This window comes from Silurus aristotelis, assembly GCF_946808225.1.
Source record: "Silurus aristotelis genome assembly, chromosome: 29".
NCBI classification, from domain to species: Eukaryota; Metazoa; Chordata; class Actinopteri; order Siluriformes; family Siluridae; genus Silurus; species Silurus aristotelis.
The window spans coordinates 11,452,758-11,459,341 of NC_139602.1; positions in this window are offsets into that span (position 1 = coordinate 11,452,758).

The following is a 6,584-nucleotide window of genomic DNA, read 5'->3' on the forward strand; positions in this document are numbered from 1 at the left end:
ACGTCTGGTTGAGTAGCAGGTAGCGAAAGGAAATGAAAGTGAGGGATGTTTGTGAAAGAATGAGAGAGAATAATTATTATTTTTATACTCGGATTGGAAAAAAGTAGGGAGGAGGAGGAGGATGGAGGGAGGGGGTGATGACAGGCACCACTTCAGGATTATGATTTGGTTTTTTTCATCAGGTTTTATTTTTCTCTTCACTGTCTGGATGAGAAACACTGAGGACTTCAGAGCACAAGCCAGAACTAAACCTTTAACCCTGAAAGGCTCTAACAATTCCCAGACCTTTGACCTTTAAGGAGTTAAAAATATACTCAGTATTCACACTTCAGTACCGTTTTTCTGAAACGTGGAGGTGAAAAGAGTAAAATATTTCACATTCAAATGCAGTGAGGGAAAAATGTAATAAAACATTTCAACATTCAACAAAGTTCAATAAACTTTATTATCTCAGCATGAAGCAGAAGTGACTCCAGTCTGTGTCTTTTACTACTTTACTTTTTTTCCTTGTTATATTTTTTATAATTATTAAATCAAATCAAAGCAAATAAAATTTTATTTATATTTTTAATTATATTTGGTCCTTTATTGTTTAGTTGTGGTATTGTATGAGGAAGTCAGGTGTGTCAGAGAAGTATGTGAGGGTGGTGCAGGACATGTATGAGGACAGTGTGACGGCAGTAAAGTGTGCAGTAGGTACGACAGACTGGTTCAGGGTGAAGGTTGGACTGCATCAAGGATCGGCCCTGAGCCCTTTCCTGTTTGCAGTGGTGATGGACAGGTTGACGGACGAGGTCAGACAGGAGTCTCCCTGGACTATGATGTTTGCAGATGATATTGTGATTTGTGGTGAGAGTAGAGAGCAGGTTGAGAAGAGCCTGGAGAGGTGGAGATATGCGCTGGAGAGAAGGGGAATGAAAGTCAGTAGGTGTAAAACAGAGTACATGTGTGTGAATGAGAGGGAGGGCAGTGGAGTGATGCGGTTGCAGGGAGAAGAGGTGGAGAAGGTGGAGGAGTTCAGGTACCTGGGGTCAACAGTGCAAAGTAATGGAGAGTGTGTTAGGGAAGTAAAGAAAAGAGTGCAGGCAGGGTGGAGTGGGTGGAGAAGAGTGACAGGAGTGATTTGTGATAGAAGAGTATCTGCAAGAATGAAAGGGAAAGTTTATAGGACTGTGGTGAGACCTGCGATGTTGTATGGATTAGAGACAGTGGCATTGAGTAAAAGACAGGAGGTGGAGCTGGAGGTAGCAGAGCTGAAGATGTTGAGGTTTTCGTTGGGAGTGACGAGGATGGACAAGATTAGAAATGAGTTTATTAGAGGGACAGCACATGTAGGATGTTTTGGTGACAAGGTGAGGGAGGCGAGATTGAGATGGTTTGGACATGTGCAGAGAAGGGACATGAATTATATTGGTAGAAAAATGCTGAAGATGGAGCCACCAGGTAGGAGGAAAAGAGGAAGACCAAGGAGGAGGTTCATGGATGTGGTGAGGGAAGACATGCAGGTAGTTGGTGTAAAAGAGGCAGATATAGAGGACAGGGTGGTATGGAGACGGATGATCCGCTGTGGCGACCCCTAATGGGAGCAGCCGAAAGAAGAAGAAGAAGATTGTTTATAGTTTAGTGATGGACAGTAAGGAAGTAAAAGTAATTTGTTTCTGTACTTAAGTATTTTGTCACGTATCTGTAGTTTCCATTTGGGGACAGATTTTTACTGTAACCACTGTTTTTTCAAAACTTTTTACTCAACTACATTTTGTGAAATCTGTTGTTCCTTGAGTCTTGTGATAAAAATGATAACAGTAACATTAAAGATCAAATAAATCATAGTACTTTGGATACTTAAGTACATTAGATGGCAAAAACTTTTGTTCTGAAGTGAAAAGTTTAAAGAGACACGTTTACTTTTACTGGAGTCACATTTTATTTAGTGGATTTCTACTTTAACATGGTTTGTGAACTTCGTCCACCTCTGTCTATTTCAATTTTTATTTACATGTAAATTTTTCAGTATTGGACAGTCGTAAAAAGTATTTTACTACATGTTGTACTATATATGAATGTGTATGTGACAAATACAATTTGATTCGATTCCAATGAATAAATCCAAATTGCATGCAAATTTTATTCCTTTAAGTCGTTCTCACAGCCTCTTCATATCCAGATGCTCAACTCCCTGCTGCGCTTCGTCGGTTCTTTAGGTGATGTAATGTGTTTAGAAGGAAAGCTTGATGATCTCCAGGTCATCTGGAAGCAGCTACTTAATTGTCATTTAATGCACTTTTTATTGGCCGTGCAGGAAACGGTTCAGGTAAACAGTTTATTCACAAAAATAGGTAACAGCTTTTAAACCACATTCCAGCCTCTTGGTGGCCGTGTGCATGAGGTCTAAACCCTCTGAGGCTCCGCAGGTTCACAGCGTCCTTTTGTGTGGCTGCACAGTTGTTGTTGCTGTTGTTGTTGTTGTGAGGGTTGTGTGAGCATCTGTGATGTGATCGGCTCAATGATGAAACCGCTCAAACTCATTTGCACGAGCGAGAAGGCTATATTTATCTCGCTCGTTTTGTTAGAGCAGTGAAACATGCTGAGAAGAATCGCACACACCTGAGTAGAAACGCACAGGATGAGAAGGACATGTCCGGCTTCTAAAAAATTTCCAGTAACACACACACACACACACACACACACACACACACACACACACACACACACACACACACACACACACACACAATTTGTTGCTATTACTTGTGAAGTATTACGCTCGGCCGACCGATCCTCGCGCACCTGCTCATAGCTCTGTGATTGCTGTTCAGGTTCAGTGCTGTTCAGGTTCAGTGCTGTTCAGGTTCAGTGCTGTTCAGTGCTGTTCAGGTTCAGTGCTGTTCAGGTTCAGTGCTGTTCAGGTTCAGTGCTGTTCAGTGCTGTTCAGGTTCAGTGCTGTTCAGGTTCAGTGTTGTTCAGTGCTGTTCAGGTTCAGTGCTGTTCAGGTTCAGTGCTGTTCAGGTTCAGTGCTGTTCAGGTTCAGTGCTGTTCAGTGCTGTTCAGGTTCAGTGCTGTTCAGGTTCAGTGTTGTTCAGTGCTGTTCAGGTTCAGTGCTGTTCAGGTTCAGTGCTGTTCAGGTTCAGTGGTGTTCAGTGCTGTTCAGTGTTGTTCAGGTTCAGTGCTGTTCAGGTTCAGTGCTGCTCAATGTTGTTCAGGTTCAGTGCTGTTCAGTGCTGTTCAGGTTCAGTGCTGTTCAGGTTCAGTGCTGTTCAGGTTCAGTGCTGTTCAGTGCTGTTCAGGTTCAGTGCTGTTCAGGTTCAGTGTTGTTCAGTGCTGTTCAGGTTCAGTGCTGTTCAGGTTCAGTGGTGTTCAGGTTCAGTGCTGTTCAGGTTTAGTGCTGTTCAGGTTCAGTGCTGTTCAGTGCTGTTCAGTGTTGTTCAGGTTCAGTGCTGTTCAGGTTCAGTGCTGCTCAATGTTGTTCAGGTTCAGTGCTGTTCAATGTTGTTCAGGTTCAGTGCTGTTCAGGTTCAGTGCTGTTCAGGTTCAGTGCTGTTCAGTGCTGTTCAGGTTCAGTGCTGTTCAGGTTCAGTGCTGTTCAGTGTTGTTCAGGTTCAGTGCTGTTCAGGTTCAGTGCTGTTCAGGTTCAGTGCTGTTCAGTGTTGTTCAGGTTCAGTGCTGTTCAGGCTCAGTGCTGTTCAATGTTGTTCAGGTTCAGTGCTGTTCAGGTTCAGTGCTGTTCAGTGTTGTTCAGGTTCAGTGCTGTTCAGGTTCAGTGCTGTTCAGGTTCAGTGCTGTTCAATGTTGTTCAGGTTCAGTGCTGTTCAGGTTCAGTGCTGTTCAATGTTGTTCAGGTTCAGTGCTGTTCAGGTTCAGTGCTGTTCAGGTTCAGTGCTGTTCAGTGCTGACACTAAAACACGTAGTAATAATCACTACTTTTTACTGATGTACATGTCAGAGCACAAACTTCAGTGCAGTCAGAACTTCAACTTTTACCAGAGTCTCTTAAAACATCAGTATCTGCTCTTCTACTGAGTTCAGGATGTGTGGACTTTTGTTATCTCTGCCTTTATTCGACTAAAAGTTTGTGGACACCTGAGAATAAGATTGTTATGTGAATCTTTTCGAACATTCAATTCCACATTTCGCCTTTATGTGCTGTTATAATAAGTTCCAATCTTCTGGGAAGGTGTTTCACTAGATTTTGAGAAGATTTTTGTAAAACTAATTCATCTACAAGGGTGTTAGTAAAGTCAGGTAGTGATGTAGGTGAGAGAGTGAGGAGACCTGAGGTACAGTCAGTGTTCACATTCATCCCAAAGGTGTTCAATAGGGTTGGAGCTCTATAGCAGGAGATCTTCCACCAACACCAACCAATGTAAAGCAGATCTTAGTTTTTTTCTGGTTTTGTGCACAGGGCATTGTCATGCTGGAACAGATTTGGGTCTCCTAGTTCAAGTGAAAATAATAAATGAATACAAAGTGTTGATGATGATGATGCATCTGAGTCCTACTTTATTTTGAGGTTCCTCTGCTGGATCGTATCTGCATCTGCAGTTTCATGGTTTTCTCATTTTTATAATATTTACTCAGCAGTGAAATAAAAAATCCATTGATTCATTGAATCAATTTTTATGTTCAAACCTTTAAAGCCGTCAGCAGTTTATTTAATGGTGTGTTGAAGGTTTTCAGGCCTGAGGGAAACGACGCAGTGAAAAAAACGCTCGTAAATGAGAGCCGTTGTTCTGATTTCCAAAACAGATTTTATAGATACAAAGTTCATTATTCAGCACATTTACAGAGATATCAATAAAAAAGGAATAAAATGAGATATTTGATACTTTTATAATTAAAGGTCTCATTGTGCAGAAAAAAGTTTCTCTTGGCATTTTGATGTGATGTGTAAAATGTGTGAAAACAACCATGAAAAAAAAAAATTTAAAAAATCCGTACACGTTTAAAAAAGGAATAAAGAAATAAAAAGTGAATAAAGAAATTAATTTCATTTAAAGAGCTTTCAATTTAAAAGTTTAATTTAATAATAATAAAATGTGTTAAATTATTTTCTTTATTTAATAATGAATAAAAACAATACTACTATCACTACTAACAAATAAACAAACAAACATATTTAAAATAAACCTTTAATAGTATAAAATCATTTGATAAAGTTATTTACTTACCTGTATTACAATGAAACCAATACATTTTTATGAAATCAACAAATAAAGCAATTGTTGGTGTGTTTAGGTTTAGTAAAAGAAAAATTTATTAAAAATGATATTTTTATTATTAGAATAAAAAAAAATAAAAAATTATATATATATATATATAAATATAACTTGTATATATTTGTTGTGTCCCATTACTACAAGAGCAAACAAACACATAAATAATTGATTCAGTGAATTTTATAAATACTTAAACTTGCATATACATAATTAATTTTTACTTAAATAATGCAAAGTTTAAAAGTCTGAATAAGAAACTGTAAAATGGCAAAAAATTTAGTTTTGCACTTTTACTGTGAGCAATTTAATAGTTAGTTAAAGATATTAAAATAAGTATTTAAATAAGGTCTTCGAGGTAAGTATTGTTTGAGGTTTCGTGTGAGAGATGAGTTTATGTTTTTCTGAAGTAGTATTTGAGTTGATATGTTTTTTGAGTAGGTGTTTAAGATATATTTGTGTATTTTGGGTAGTATTTAAAGGTATTTTGTGTATCTGAGGTAGTAATTGACTTACTTGAGTTATGTGAGATTGTATTTAAAGTGATATTTCATATTTTTTAAGTACTATTTGAGATATTTGAGTCACATTAATTGAGACAGAATTAAGACGTACAATCCCAATTCCAAAAAGGTGGGACACTGTGTAAAATGTAAATAAGAACAAAATGCAAATCTCAAACTTGTATTACCTTCACAATAGCACATAGAAATCCTATCATATGTTTAAACCAAAAAATTTACCATTTGAAGACAATTTTGAATTTGATAGTTGCAACGCATCTCAAAAAAGTTGGGACGGGGCAACAAAAGTCTAAAAAAGTAAGTGTTATTAAAGGTATTGATGGAATGGACAGCAGGTCAGTAAGACGATTGGGGTATAAAAAATGTATCTTCGAGAGTCTTTCAGTAGTAAAGATGGGCGGAGCTTCACCAATCTGTGAAAGACTGCTGTGGACAAACTGTGGAACAATTTCAGAATAATGTTCCTCAAAATCAAATTGCAAAAGTTATATATCTCATCATTTACAGAACAAGAAATCTCTGTGCACAAGGGACAAGGGTGAAAATCAATATTAGATGGCTGTGATCTTCATGCCCTTAGGCGGCACTGCGTTTAAAACACTTATGATTCTGTAATGTCAATCACAGCATGGGCTCATTAACATCTCCAGAAAACAGTTCTCCATGTCATCCACAAATACAGGTTAAATCTCTATCATGCAAAGAAGAAGGCATGCGTGAACATGATCCAGAAAAGCTGCCATCCTTTCTGTGCCAAAGCTCAGCATAAAAATGTACTGAGACAAAGTGGAAAACTTAATCGAAACATATTAAAATGTACATATCTTTTTGGAAACCATGGACACCATGT